Raw genomic sequence first — 15754 nt, 5'->3', positions numbered from 1 at the left:
TTTTCCTGCCGGGACCAAATCGAAAAAGAGTGTTGTTAAGTCCATACCCAGACAAACTATCTCATCTCATCATGTATCGTCTTATACTGAGATATGTGCGAGGGGGATTTGAACCAGGCCGCCTGCTGTTTTGACTTTATGGTGAATTTAATACTTAGGTGCTCATTGAAATGTTTGCTGACAGAAAAAATGCCAAAAGTTTCGGGGGAAATAAGTTGTCCAGCCAAAGATTACAACACCATGGCTCTCACGTCGAAACGTCCCCGTAGAGTTGAGAAAAGCTTTCTAGCCTGCGGATCACATATTCATTCACCCGTTTCTCCGCTAACGCTGCAATCTGTTAATTTAGGGGAGACATGACAAACTCTCATACAGACATGTCTGCATGCAAAGAATGAACATACACAGTGCCTATAAAAAGAATTCACCCCCTTAGAAGTTTTTATGTTTTTTTTTACAGCATTAAATCACGCTGGATTTACTTTGGCTTTTTTTACACTGATCAACAGAAAAAGACTCTTTCATGTCAAAGTGAAAACACATTTCTACAAACAAGTCAAAATTTATTACAATTATTAAAGAATTGACTGCATAAGTATTAAAGTCAGTATATGAACCTTTGGCAGCTATTGAAGCACTGAGCCTGTGTAGATGGGTCTGTATCAGCTTTGCACATCTGGACACTGAAAATTTCCCCCATTCTTCTTTGCTAAACTGCCCAAGCTCTGTCAGGTTGCATGGTGATCATGAGTGAACAGTCTTTTTCAAGTCCAGCCACAAATTCTCAATTGGATTGAGGTCTGGACTCTAACTCGGCCACTCCAGGACTTTAACATTGTTGTTTTCAAACCATTTGTGCGCAGCTTTGGCTGTATGCTTGAGGTCACTGTCTTGCTGAAAAACAAATCTCCTCCCAAGTCACAGTTCTCTTACAGACTGTATCAGGTTTTTCTCCAGGATGTCCCTGTATTTTTCTGCATTCATTCTACCCTCTACCTTCACAAGCCTTCCTGGGCCTGCTACAAAGAAGCATCCCCACAGCATGATGCTTGCCACTATCATGCTTCACGGTGGGGATGGTGCATTTGTGGTGCTGTGTGGTGCTTGGTTTATGCCAGACATAGCGTCTAGTCTGATTGCCAAAAAGCTCAATTTTGTTATCATCAGACCATAGAACCTTCATCCAGCTGACTTCAGTCTCCCACATGCCTTCGGGCAAACTGTAGTTAAGATTTCATGTGAGTTTTTTTTTTTCCAACAGAGGCTTTCTCTTTGCCACTCTCCCATAAAGCTGTGACTGGTGAAGAACCGGGGAACAGTTGTTGTATGCATAGTCTCGCCCATCTCAGCCACTGAAACTTGGAACTCCTTCAGAAGGGTCCTAGGTCTGTTGGTGGCCTCCCTCACTAATCCCCTTCTTGCACGGTGTCATGGAAATGTACCTATGAACTCTCTGGACTCACTCAGTAATAATTACACAAAGCAATTGATGATTGATGATAAAAGACACTTCATATTCTACAATACACAGACAAAACAAGACAAATAATATTGTACCATACGGAGAAGTACAAGTCAGACCACCTCTGGCCACCGCCCTGCATCTCTCACATTGTACCATATGGAGAACACCTCCCTGCGTTCTTCCTTATATACCCTTAGACAAAGAAATGTCTACCCATTGGTCAACTTCAACCATACATTTTCCTATACCTCGCACGATAGGTCAGTTTAAACATCTGGTCATAACCAGCTAAAGGGGCATATAGGATTACAAGGCACTTGCAAGTTAAGCAGGGAAGAAGGGAGGGAAGATAGCACCCATCCCCCATTACAAACATTCCTTACTCTCCACTGGGGGACTCAAAGACAGCCTGGTACTAGACAACACAGAGCTCCTTTAACGGAGATCTGACCAACAAGGCATGGAGAAACAAATACACAATGAAGAAATGATCATTCGTAATGCTTCATGCCACTTTTCCTTCACAACGGTCACTCAGTTTTTGAGGACGGCCCTGCCCTAGGCAGATTTAAGGCTGTGCCATGTTCTTTCTATTTCTTAACAATTGACTGAACTGCACGCCATTCAGCAACTTGGAAATGTTCTTTTATCCATCCTCAATGAATGCTTACGAGGAATTTCTTGGAATGTTCTTTTGTCTTCATGGTGTAGTTTCTGCAGGGATACTGACTCACCAGCAACTAGACCTTCCAGATACAGGCGTATCTATACTACAATCACCTGAAACACCTTGACTGCACACACAAGTGATCTCCACTTAACTAATTGTGTGACTTCTAAAACCAACTGGCTGCACCAGTGAGTCACATTAAAGGGGGTGAATACTCATGCAATCAATTACTTTGTGTTTTAAATTTATGATTATTTTAGATCAGTTTGTAGAGATGTTTTCACTTCGACATGAACGACTCTTTTTCTGTTGCTCAGTGTCAAAAAAGCCCAAGTAAATCCACTGTGATTCAATGTTGTAAAAAAATATAACAAAAACTTCCAAGGAGGTGAACACTTTTTATAGGCACTGTATGTGATATGAATGATAGGGATTTTTTTTCTTTACTTAGCTTTGTTTTTTTATTTAGTTGTTTTTTGCAGCTCAGGGGCCCAATGTCGGCAACGGCACTGCTTAGAGAGAGAGAAAAAAAAAAGGATCTCTTGTAGGTCCTATCAGTGTGTTTGTGTTTTTCATTGGTCTCAATGGTGTCGTTAATCAGCAGTTCCAACCCGTTATGAGATGGATGTCAGCATCACTGGTCTCGGCCTCAAGGGTCATAAAATCAGAAACCCCTCTGCCCTTCCACAAATCACAACCTTTTTATTTGTGAAAGACTCCCCCCCCCCCAGCTCCCCAGAAAAGGAATTCCCAAGTATATAATTGTATGCCTCATCTTCGTTCTGTACTTCCCTGTAATTACGACATCAGCCATCACGTGTCCTCTACGGTTGATGGTATCATGATTACCTGGGGCAATTAAGGGAACGTTGGAGTGATTGTTTTGTGTCACACTATAAAAGGATTAGGCAGCTAAATATATGGCCCTGAACTTGTCAGGGGTTCACTTGGGGATCCCTCTCTCAGCGGGTGGGCAGGGTCGGGACAGCAGAGCCTAATCTGGGCTGGATATCACTTATCTGGAGACAAACAGCACAGATTAGGAGAAGAGACAGAAGACACACTGGAGACGGGGCGTGGGAGGACTCTAACACAATTACACACACACACCCAATCCCTCCTCTGGCACCTCTGGGAGACGCCACTCAGATAAATCGAGATGAAGCCTTGGCCGGTCGTCGTCGTCCTCCTCCTCCTCCATCCTCCATCACACTTCATCCGGCTCCACCAGATCACAGTTCACTGACGGAAAAGAAAATAGTTGACAGGTTGATGTCCGAGGATCGTACACGAGGTCTGCACCAACTGTTCTGTTTTGTGTTTGAGACAGGGTGGACAAAAAAGAAAGAAAAAAGGATGATTTATGATTTAGAAACACCCTCTTTTGTTTCGCATCAGAATGGTCAGTCATTCTGATCTGCATGCAGTATGTAACACCAGCCTTGCAACAGAAAACCTGGCCTGTTGTTTGGTGTTAATGCACCCAAGTTTTAGAGGTTGGTTACTCTTTAAGTAAAACTCACTGCACTGACTTTTGACTCTTGGACTTGTATTTAATTTAAATCAAATACATTTGTGATATTGGTAACAACAAGCATCTTTTAATTAAAACTCTGCTAAAGTAATTCACATGCCTGGCATATAACCCAGAACATTGCTCCATATGACGCAGCCCAGACCCCCCCCCCCCCGACACACACACACACACACACACCACACCACCACCAACTCGACCCTGATAGCAATACATGGCAAAAATGAAAGATCTTAATCCAATTTGTTGGCCCCAAGGCCTGGTGAAAGTCAACCACTTTTATTTATAGTGATTCACAATCAACGTAGATGGCTGTAAAATTGTCATAGACCGCCCTTGATTCATTTTGAGCTCATGATTAATTCATGGAGCTCTTGGAGAATGCATAAACCACAGTATGAGTCACCAATATTAGACATTCAAGTAACTAGCATTGCAACCTTTATCAGAAACATGACAGGGGGAACGAAGAACCAGTCCTATGTGTATTAATGGCATCAGAACAAGAAACTGACTGCGCTCAGCACAGAAACGCAATCCACTGTTCCAGTGCTTGCTGTTAAAACAAGGGTGAGAAGTTTGGAATTGATATTACAGTATAGAGACAGAGCAGCCCATCATAATCTGTTAAAAACTGTGACACAAAGTCTCTCTCTCGCTCTCTCTCTCAGTTCAGTTCAGTGATGCTTTATTGGCACGGTACAATAATTATATACATTGCCATTGTATACATTGCTTTCTTCTTAAAAAAAAAGGTGGCACAGTGGCCCAGTGGTTAGCACTGTTGTCTCACAGCAAGAAAGTCCAGGGTTCGAACCCCAGGCAACCCCAGGTCCTTTCTGTGTGGAGTTTGCATGTACTCCCTGTGTCTGCGCGGGTTTCCTCCGGTTGCTCCGGTTTCCTCCCACCATCAAAAAGACATGCATGTTAGGGTTAATACTCCTGTCTGTGCCTCTGACCAAGGCAATGGAAAGAAGAACTGGAGTTGGTCCCCGGGTGCTGCAGCTGCCCACTGCTCCTATACAGTAGGATGGGTTAAATGCAGAGAACACGTGGTCCACGGTGGTGTAGCGGTCTAAGCATTGGCTTTGTGTCGATGCAGTTGCCCACTGGGGACCGGGGTTCGCGCCCCAGTCTTGTCAGATCCGACTATGGCCGGATTCGATGAAGCAGCAATAACTGGCAACGCTGTCTTCGGGAGGGGGGCGGAGTCGGCTTGCGTTCGTCACATAAATGCGTCTCTGTGTGTGTGTGGGAAAAAGCAGTGGTTCGGCCTGGATTCACCTCGTCACGAAAGTGGCGAGGCGTCTCCTTCGAGACTGCCGGCCGGAGAGATGCAGTTGGCGAACGCATGCAGTACGAGGGTGGGTGTTTGAATTATAATAGGGAGCGATTGGCCACTAAATTGGGAGAAAAGGGAAAAATCAGAAATTAATTTTAAAAAAATGAGAACACATTTCATGGTGAGAATACAATGTCAAATAGTGTCAATAAACGCTGTATCCAGATGAACTGATTCAACTTTCTTTGAGTCAGATAAAGTGGCTTTCGTCTTTTCTTTCTTCAAAGCAGAATTATTACAAGGTTAAAAAAATGGAACAATAAACGATAACATACTGCAGTACAATATTGTCCATTGTCTGCTCATTTCCCTTAAAATGTGACAACAGCTGACAAACACTAATCAGCATAAACATGAAAGAGGTACTAAACACTTATATGTGTTTTTTGAGCTGTAAACTGAATTTTATGACTATACGGTGATGAAAAACATCAATGCTGGTGTTAATATTGATATTTCTTAGCCAAATTACCCAAGGTCATCAAGATGTACTTTCTGTCAGCCCAGGAAGTTCAACCTGCCCCAGCAACTGCTGATTCAGTTCTACACTGCAATAATCCAGTCTGTCCTCTGCACATCCATCACTGTCTGGTTTGGATCGGCCACCAAACAGGTCAGGGACAGACTACAATGGACAGTTAAGTCTGCAGAGAAAATCACGGGTACCAAACCTGCCCTCCATTCAGGACTTCTACACATCCAGATTCAGGAAATGGGCAGGCAACGTCACAGCAGACCATCCAACCCAGTCGCACTGACTTTTGTGATGGCATCACGTTAATTAATCTGTCGTGATACTATCACGATTATGACCTGATTTACGTGATGTGGTCACGATCTGATAGAACCCTAACCCTAACCCTAACCTTCGTGACCACATCACGTAAATCAGGTCATAACCTTGATGGTATCACGATCGAAAGTCCGTGCGACTGGGTAGGACCATCACATCCTGGTCTTAACCTGTTCCAACTCCTCCCCTCTGGTAGGTGCTACAGGGCATTGCACCCCAAAACATCCAGATATAAAAACAGTTTCTATCCGTGGACTGTCATTCAAATGAACGCTTAACACTGTCAATAAATCCAACCATTTTGTTTAAACTGTACTGTACATTGTACGTATAGTGGTACACTCTGTCATGTCCATCTCTTCAGGCATGTACGTAACCTGCTAACGTCTATTTTAGCATCTCTGATATATTTTCTGCATCATAGCACCTTATCAGCTCTTATTTCGCCTGTATAAATCAATCCTTGTGTATCATATCGGAATACTGTTGTGTTGTTATTTTATGTTAAGTGCACAGAAAACCATGAAACCGCAGTCAAATTCCAATAAAATTCTGATTCTGAAATGATAAAAATAAGCATTTCATGGGTTGAAAGTGGCTCTACAAGCCATCTACTGTTTTAAATCACCCCTGAACCTTGCAAGGCCAATGCTTACGTAAAGTCAACCAGTTGGGACTTATCTACGTAATGAAATTGGGGGGGGGGGGGAAGAGAGAATGTTAATGCCCTTTAATCAGAGTTGGTTGACACACCTCCCCCAACCTTGCCCTTGAGTGTGAGTCTGTAAAACCACCTCATTTTCAAATACATGCTGATCAAGACTCATCATTCACAGGAGTTTACTCGCTAAACTTGTGCCTTTATTACATTTCCTAGTAACTATTTGAATTCCTCTCAATTTACAGTTAGTTATATTATTTCATCGCTTTCACATGGGAGTAAGGCCAGGGGCATTGGAAGTGTGTTCAAACTCTTCTACCATGGTGCGGATGGGAGGAGAAATGGGGTAGGGGTAATCCTGCAGGAAGGGTATGTCGAGTGTGTTGGAGGTGAAGAGTGTTGGACAGAGTGATGAGTATGAAGCTGGAAATCGAAGGTGTGATGATGAATGTTATCAGCACATATGCCCTGCAAGTTGGGTGTGAGATGGAAGAGAAAAAAGACATCTGGAGTGAGCTGGATGAAGTGGTGGAGAGTGTTCTCAAGGAGGAGAGAGCGGTGATTAGAGAGGACTTCAATGGGCACGTTGGTGAAGGGAATAGGGGTGATGAGGAGGTGATGGGTAATGATGGGGAAGAGGCTGGCAAAGAAGAAGTGGGATAGTCAGAGAGATGAAGAAAGTAGATAGGAGTACAAAGAGTACAAGGAGATGCGGCACAAGTTGAAGAGAAAGGTGGCAAAGGCAAAGGCGAATGGTGAGTTGTATGAAAGGTTGGACACTAAGGAAGGAGAAAAGGACTTGTACTGATTGGCTAGACAGAGGGAGCGAGCTGGGAAGGATGTGCAGCAAGTTAGGGTGATGAAGGATAGAGATGAAAATGTGCTGAGAAGTGAGGCGAGTGTGTTGAGAAGGTGGAAGGAGTACTTTGAGGGGCTGATGAAAGAAGAAAATGAGAGAGAGAGAGAGAGAGAGAGAGAGAGAGAGAGAGAGAGAGAGAGAGAGAGAGAGAGAGAGAGAGAGAGAGAGAGAGAGAGAGCGAGAGAGGTTTGGATGATGTGGGGATAGTGACTCACAAAGTGCAGTGGATTATCAAGGCTGAAGTGAGGGCAGCTATGAAGAGGATAAAAAGTGGAAAGGCAGTTGTTCCAGATGACATACCTGTGGAGGCATGGAGGTGTTTAGGAGAGATGGCAATTGAGTTTTTAACTAGATTATCTGACACAATCTTTGAAAGTGAGAGGATGCCTGAGGAGTGGAAAAGGAGGGTACTGGTACTTATTTTCAAGAATAAGGGTGATGTGCAGAGCTGTAGTAACTACAGAGGTATAAAGTTGATCTGATCAGCTACAGCATGAAGATAAGGGAAAGGGTAGTGGAAGCTAGGTTAAGAAGATAGGTGACGATTAGCAAGCAGCAGTATGGTTTCATGCCAGGAAAGAGCACCACAGATGTGATGTTTCCTTTGAAAATGTTGATGGGAGAAGTATAGAGAAGACCAGAAGGAGTTAGATTGTGCATGAACGAGAGAAAGGACAGCGGAATGGCGAGGATGCAAGAAGTAGAGGTGGTGAACGTGGATGAGTTTAAATACTTGGGGTCAGCTGTTCAAATGGGAAGTGCAGAAGAGAAGTGGAGAAGAGAGTGCAGGCAGAGTGGAGTGGGTGGAGAAGAGAGTCAGTAGGGGTTTGTGACTGAAGGGTACCAGCAAGAGTTAAAGGGAAGGTTTACAAGATGGTAGTGAGACCAGCCATGTTATATGGTTTGGAGAGGTAGCACTGACAAAAAGACAGGAGGTGGTGCTGGAGGTGGCAGAGTTGAAGATGCTTAGATTTTCATTGGGAGTGACGAAGAAGGACAGGATTAGGAACTATTAGAGGGACAGCTCAGGTTGGCAGTTTGGAGACAAAGCAAGAGAAGCGAGATTGAGATGGTTTGGACATGTGTGGAGGAGAGATGCTGGGTATATTGGGAGAAGGATGCTGAATATGGAGCTGCCAGGGAAGAGGAAAAGAGGAAGGTCAAAGAGGAGGTTTATGGATGTGGTGAGGGAGGACATGCAGGTGGCTGGCGTGACAGAGAAAGATGCAGAGGACAGGAAGAAATGGAAATAAATGATCTGCAGTGGCGACCCCTAATGGGAGTAACTGAAAGTAGTAGTAGTAGTAGTAGTAGTAGTAGACTTTAACTTCAGTGAGCAAATGAAAATATTTTTCTGAAAGCCCTAATTACAGCTAGGAGCATTCGACGTTAATTATTTGACAGTTAGGTCAAGTCAATTTTATCTGTATAGCCCAATATCACAGATTACAAATTTGCTTCAGTGGGCTTTACAGCAACACAACATCCTGTCCTCAGACCCTTGCATCGGATAAGGAAAAACTCCCTAAAAAACCCTTTAACAGGGAGAAAAAATAGGAAGAAACCTCAGGGAGAGCAACAGAGGAGGGATCTCTCTCCCAAGACAGACAACGTGCAATTGATGTTTGCACAATTTACAGAATACACCATTGACAGAGGATAACAGAATTATAATGGAATTATAAAATAAATGAAGAATATGATGAGGAGGATGCCAAGCAGTGTCCACACACCACCAGAACAGCCCAGGACCTGAGCCATGTGACCACCATCACCATGTAGACCAAAAAGAAAAAGAAAAAAAAATTAGTCACACCTCTGAGTGAGATAAGGATACAACATTGAAACAGGATAACGAAATTATATGGCTTTATAAGACATATAAAAGGAAAATGTGATGAGAGGGATGCCAAGCAGGGTCCAGGTGGCGACCACCATCACCATGGAGACCTGGGAGGAGGACAGACTGCACATGCACACAAGGGAGACTCACATCACACCGTTCATAGCCTACATATCCAGCACTATTGTGGGCGTGTGCAGCTCATTTTTTGCAAGGAGCCAGCAGGCATTTTATATGCTCTCAAACAGAAAATGTGAATAAGCTTATGTCATAATACTGCGTCGCAGCATCATAGCCTATATTGTGGGTGTTATTTCCCTCTTGAAACCTCCCACGAGTGGACAACCATCATAATATCTGTACATTTGCCTTTTTAACTCCCAAGATTTTGAGTTAACCATGGATGATAGTTGAGTGTACGCGTCCTTTTGAAGTCTAAAACACCATAATGTGCTTGCCCATGTACCCATCATATTCTTAACGTGTTTGCAACATGTATCCATCGTGTTCCAATGAAACAAGCATGTTTTGTTTCGTGTTCTGAAGTCATAGGCCCGTGTTTGTTACATGTAAGTCCATGTAGGTAGTATATGTAGGGCGCTTGTTAATGGCAGTGTCTGTGATTCTGACAAAAGTTTGTTGATATCTGAGCTCAACTGCCCAAAGTTACACCTTCTGTGCTCCTGAAGTAACGTGTTGTTCGGCTGGATTTTTGTCATGGCTTGGTCCTCCTCATCATATTCTTCATATATTTTATAATTCCATTATAAGTCTGTTATCCTCTTTCAATGTTGCAGTCTGTAAATTGTGTAAACACAACATTCATTACATGTTGTCCATCTTGGGAGAGAGATCCCTCCTCTGTTGCTCTTCCTGAGGTTTCTTCCTATTTTTTCTCCCTGTTAAAAGGTTGTTTTTTTGGGGGGGGGAGTTGTGCCTTATCTGATGCGAGGGTCTAAGGACAGGGTGTTGTGTTGCTGTAAAGCTCCTTGAGGCACATCTGTAATTTGCGATATTGGGCTATACAAATAAATTTAACTTGACTTGGTCCAAGGCTCTGTTTGTTTCCTATTTACAGTTTTGTGTCTTACAGTGTGTATTTTACAATTACATACCAAATGTTCCACCAATTCCAGATTCTTGGCCCTTGTCCATGAATGTCTTGTTCCAGTACCCTATGTCTCCTCAGGTTGCCCTGGTTCCCCAACACCTGATGTACACCTTGCTGAATCGGGCAAAGTTTGAGCCGGTTCTGACTCTATTAATGTTACTCTCACTCATATCCGGGGTAACTGGCCTGTATGGCATTAGGAGTCTAAGCCGCAGACTCATACTGGATACTTGTCCCAACTGGGTTTTGAAACCCCCAAAATCTCCAGCACGGGAAGCCAAAGTTCTTACCAACTGAGCTATCTAGACCGAAGAGGTCAATTAGGAGTCTAAGCCATAGAATCTTACTGGATACTTGTCCCAACCGGGTTTTGAAACTCCCAAAATTTCCGGCATGGAAAGTCGATGTTCTTACCAATTGAGCTATCTGGACTGAAGAGGTCACTTAGATGAGTGATGAAATGTATCTGTCAATAAATGTTGTATCCAGATGAACTGATTCAACTTTCTTGATATCCCCTAAATGTTTTGCTGTGAATTTGAAATCTAGCCATAGCAGTAACAAAGTGTATGACTGAAAGCCCAGCCTACATCTGAGTAGCTGTAATATGCATTTAGCTTGTAGCCTCATCTCATCTCTCATCTCATCATCAGCCACTTCTCCGGGATCAGGTCGCGGAGGCAGCAAACTAAGTAGGGCACTTCAGACGTGCCTTTCCCAGCAACGCCTTCCAGCTCCTCCTGGGGGAGATCCTAAGGCGTTCCCAGAACAGATTGGACATGGAGTCCCTCCAGCGAGTTCTGGGTCTACCCCGGGGTCTCCACTCAGTTGGATGTGCCTGGAAAACCTCCAAAGGAAGGCGCCCAGGAGGCATCCTAATCAGATCCCCGAACCACCTCAACTGGCTCCTTTCGACGTGAAGGAGCAGTGGCTCTACTCCAAGTTCCCTCCGGATGTCCGAGCTCCTCACCCTATCTCTAAGGCTGAGCCCAGACACCCTATGGAGAAATCTCATTTCAGCCGCTTGTATCTTCAATCTCACCCTTTCGGTCACTACCCAAAGCTCATGACCTTAGATGAGGGTTGAAATGAAGATTGACTGGTAAATTGAGAGCTTTGCTTTCCAGCTCAGCTCCCTCTTCACCACAACAGTCCAGTACAATGTCCGTATTACTAATGCTGGACCAATCGGCCTGTCAATCTCCCGCTCCATCCTACCCTCACTCATGAACAAGACCCCGAGATACTTGAACTCTTTCACTTTAGGCAACAACTCAACCCCAAACCAGAGGGAGCAATCCACCATTTTCCAGTAGAGAACCATGGCCTCAGACTTGGAGGTGCTGACTCTCATCCCGGCCATTTCACACTCAGCTGCAAACTGCCTCAGTGCGTGCTGGAGGTCGTGTTCTGATGAAGCCAACAAAACCACATCATCTGCGAAGAGCAGAAATGCAATTCTGGGGTTCCCAAAATGGACACACGCTTCACCTTGGCTACACCTTGAGATCCTGTCCATTAATATCACAAACAGAATCAGAGACAAGGGACATCTTGGCAGAGTCAGACACCCACTGAAAACCTGTTTGACTTTGTGTCGAGAATGCAGACACAGCTCTCACTTTGGTTATACAAGGAGCGGTTGGCTTGTAGTAACTGCTGCAGTACCTAACACCTGTTTGGAACATTCCACAGGTGAACAGGTTAATTGGAAACAGGTGAGTGTCATGATTGGGTATAAAAGGAGCATCCCCGAAAGGCTCAGTCGTTCACAAGCAAGAGTGGGGCGAGGGTCACCACTTTGTGAACAACCGCGTGAGCAAATAGTCCAACAGTTTAAGAACAACGTTTCTCAATGTACAATTGCAAGGAATTTAGGGATTTCATCATCTACAGTCCATAATATCATCAAAAGATTCAGAGAATCCGGAGAAATCTCTGCACGTAAGCGGCAAGGCCGAAAACCAACACTGAATGCCAGTGACCTTCGATCCCTCAGGCGGCACTGCATTAAAAACCGACATCATTCTGTAAAGGATATTACCACGTGGGCTCAGGAACACTTCAGAAAACCATTGTCAGTTAACACAGTTCGTCGCTACGTCTACAAGTGCAAGTTAAAACTCTACCATGCAAAGTGAAAGCCATATATCAACAACACCCAGAAATGCCGCCAGATTCTCTGGGCCCGAGCTCATCTGAGATGGACTGACGCAAAGTGGAAAAGTGTACTGTGGTCTGACAAGTCCACATTTCAAATTGTTTTTGGAAATCATGGACATTGTGTCCTCCGGGCTAAAGAGGAAAAGGACCATCCAGATTGTTATCAGCGCAAAATCCAAAAGCCAGCATCTGTGATGGTATGGGGGTGTGTTAGTGCCCATGGCATCATGGGTAGCTTGCACATCTGTGAAGGCAGCATTAATGCTGAAAGGTACATACAGGTTTTGGAGCAACATATGCTGCCATCCAAGCGACGTCTTTTTCAGGGATGTCCCTGCTTATTTCAGCAAGACAACGCCAAGCCACATTCTGCAGGTGTTAGAACAGTGTGGCTTCGTAGTAAAAGAGTGCGGGTACTAGACTGGCCTGCCTGCAGTCCAGACCTGTCTCCCATTGAACATGTGTGGTGCATTATGAAGCGCAAAATACGACAACGGAGACCCCAGACTGTTGAGCAACTGAAGTCGTACATCAAGCAAGAATGGGAAAGAATTCCACCTACAAAACTTCAACAATTAGTGTCCTTGGTTCCCAAATGCTTATTGAGTGTTGTTAAAAGGAAAGATGATGTAACACAGTGGTAAACATGCCCCTGCCCCAGCTTTTTTGGAACGTGTTGCAGGAATCAAATTCAAAATGAGTGAATATTTGCAACAAAAAAAACAACAATAAAGTTTATCAGTTTGAACATTAAATATCTTGTCTTTGTAGCGTATTCAATTGAATATAGGTCAAAAAGGATTTGCAAATCATTGTATTCTATTTTTACTTACATTTTACACAACGACTCAACTTCACTGGAATTGGGGTTTGTACATTTTTTAGTCAAAAATCATGTCACACCCTTGTAATGTTTTTTTTTAAAGAATAAATAAGATGCTGTGACATTTGCAACTTCTTGCTAGCAGTGCTGGATTTATATTAATCGCTTCAAAACGTGGTACATCCTCTGCTGGGCCTTTTTGACGATTGTGTCCATGTTGGATGCCCACCTTAAGTTCTGGGAGATTGTGGAACCAAGAAATTGGTAGGTTTTCACTGTGGACACCATGCTGTTAGGCGACTCCTCCTGAAGTCCACTGTCATTTCCACTGTTTTGAGCATGTTAAGCTCCAAGCTGTTGTGGCCAAACCAGAAGGCCAGCTGTTCAACCTCCCATCTATGTGCAGACTCGTCACCATCCCGGATAAAGCCAATGATAGTTGTGTTGTCTGCAAACTCCAGGGGTTTAACAGACAGGTCACATGAGATGGAGTCATTTGTGTAGAGAGAGAAGAGTAGAGGGGAGAGCACACATCCCTGGGGGTGCCAGTGCTAATTGTCCAAGTGCTGGATGTGATTTTATCCAGCTTCACCAGCTGACTCCTGTCTCTCAGAAAGTCTTTAATCCACTGACAGATGGGGGCTGGTACAGTGAGCTGGGTAGGTTTGGAGTGGAGGATATCTGGGATGATGGTGTTGAACGCTGAGCTGAAGTCCACGAACAGGACCCTCACATATGTCCCTGGGGAGTCGAGGTGTTGGAAGATGTAGTGCAATCCCATGCTGACTGCATCCTCAACTAACCTGTTTGCTCGGTAGGAAAACTGGAGGAGGTCGAGCAAGGGGCCTGTGATTTCCTTCAAGTGGGCCAACAAGGATTTCATGACCACAGGCGTTAGGGCAATGGGCCTGTAATCGTTTAATCCTGTGATATGGGGTTTCTAGGGGACCGGGATGATAGCGGATCTCTTGAAGCAGGAGGGGACTTCACACAGCTCCAGTGAGCTGTTGAAGATCAGTGTGAAAATGGGGGCCAGCTGGTCAGCACATACTTTAAGCCAGGAGGCTGACACGCCATCCAGGCCCAGTATGCACTACCAATGCACATTCATATAGACACATCATTACATCCCGTTTCCTAGTGTAATGGGGGCAGTTCTATGGTTTTCTATGCTGGTCAGCCTGCTGCACGCCCGTCACACTCATCGTTAGCTCTGCGTTGTGTTCTAGTTGGGTGGGGCCCCAGGTGTTGTTGGGGGGGCCCTCAGTCTCGCATCATCATCATCATGATCAAGGAAGGAGGGGGGGACACACAGGACTGTATTTGGCCCACCTTGCCATTTATTTTCTGTAAGAAATCACAGGAAAGAAAAGGAAATAGAATGTTGTCTGTCTCATAACATAGCTATAGGACAGTCACCTCTCACCTCTATAGCCAGCGCGAGCTGAATTCTTCTTTCCTTGCGGTTTCAAATCCTTCGACAAACGTCCAGTCCTCCAGCTGGAGCGGTGTTTCTTACGGACGTGTGCGTTAGAAGGAGAAACCGTCCACGGGACTCCGATGTAAGAAAGGATAAAACAAGTATTTTATCCCACAGCTTGCAGTATCTTCTTACAGGGATACTCAAGGTTACGTTCTCCTCAACCAGCAAAACTGTGCTACGGTAAGAAACACGCGTGGCTCGGCTCGGTCGCTCCTTGAGACTCCCTCCACAAAACAAAAATGGCCTCTCCCGCGTTCCCTCTTCCGTGTACCCACAAGACCTCTCTCTTAAAGCGACAGTACAGGTATATGACGGTCGTTATACAACATACATAAAAGTAAATAATGAGATAAAATAAAATGTAGTAAACACAAATAACAGCACACAGACAGGATTTGGTGATATTTCATACCCAAACAAAATAAAATAAAAACATTAATTTTAACCTGGTTACACTAGATATATTACTTTAACATATGGGCACCTTTCAAGGTTTCAATACAAAACATTATCTAACACATAACCTTAGAACTAAACTCAAATATACTCTTAAGAACTCGTTTGTTCTTTTTCTTGTTTTCCCCAAAACTCGCAACAAACATTTTTACAGTCTCAAACATTCCATGTCAGTTTTTTTCTCTTTCAGCACATTCTGTTTAACATCAAAACAATCCTTTCATAAATCCCAATGCCCACCCCCCTTTTTTTTCATATACATTCCACTTTTGGGGTTTTACTTGCAGTATTAGTCTCTCTGGTGGTCTACTATGTCTAGTAGCCCTTCTAAAAGCTGGTGTGTCAGTCTTTGATTGGTGGAGGAGAATCATCAGTTTGTAGGTCTAGAGTCACACTGACCTGCTGCCCCTGCCTGATCTGACCCTGGTCCTGGAAGTGCTCATGGGTCTTAAGCAAACTCCTACGGCTCCTCCTAAACACTTGTCCATCACCAGGTTTTACCATGAATAATTGGGGACTCGCTTCTTTAAGGACAGTCACTTTTTTGTTTC

Source organism: Lampris incognitus, chromosome 3, assembly GCF_029633865.1.
Source record: "Lampris incognitus isolate fLamInc1 chromosome 3, fLamInc1.hap2, whole genome shotgun sequence".
Lineage (NCBI taxonomy): Eukaryota > Metazoa > Chordata > Actinopteri > Lampriformes > Lampridae > Lampris > Lampris incognitus.
This window is presented reverse-complemented; position numbering follows the sequence as displayed.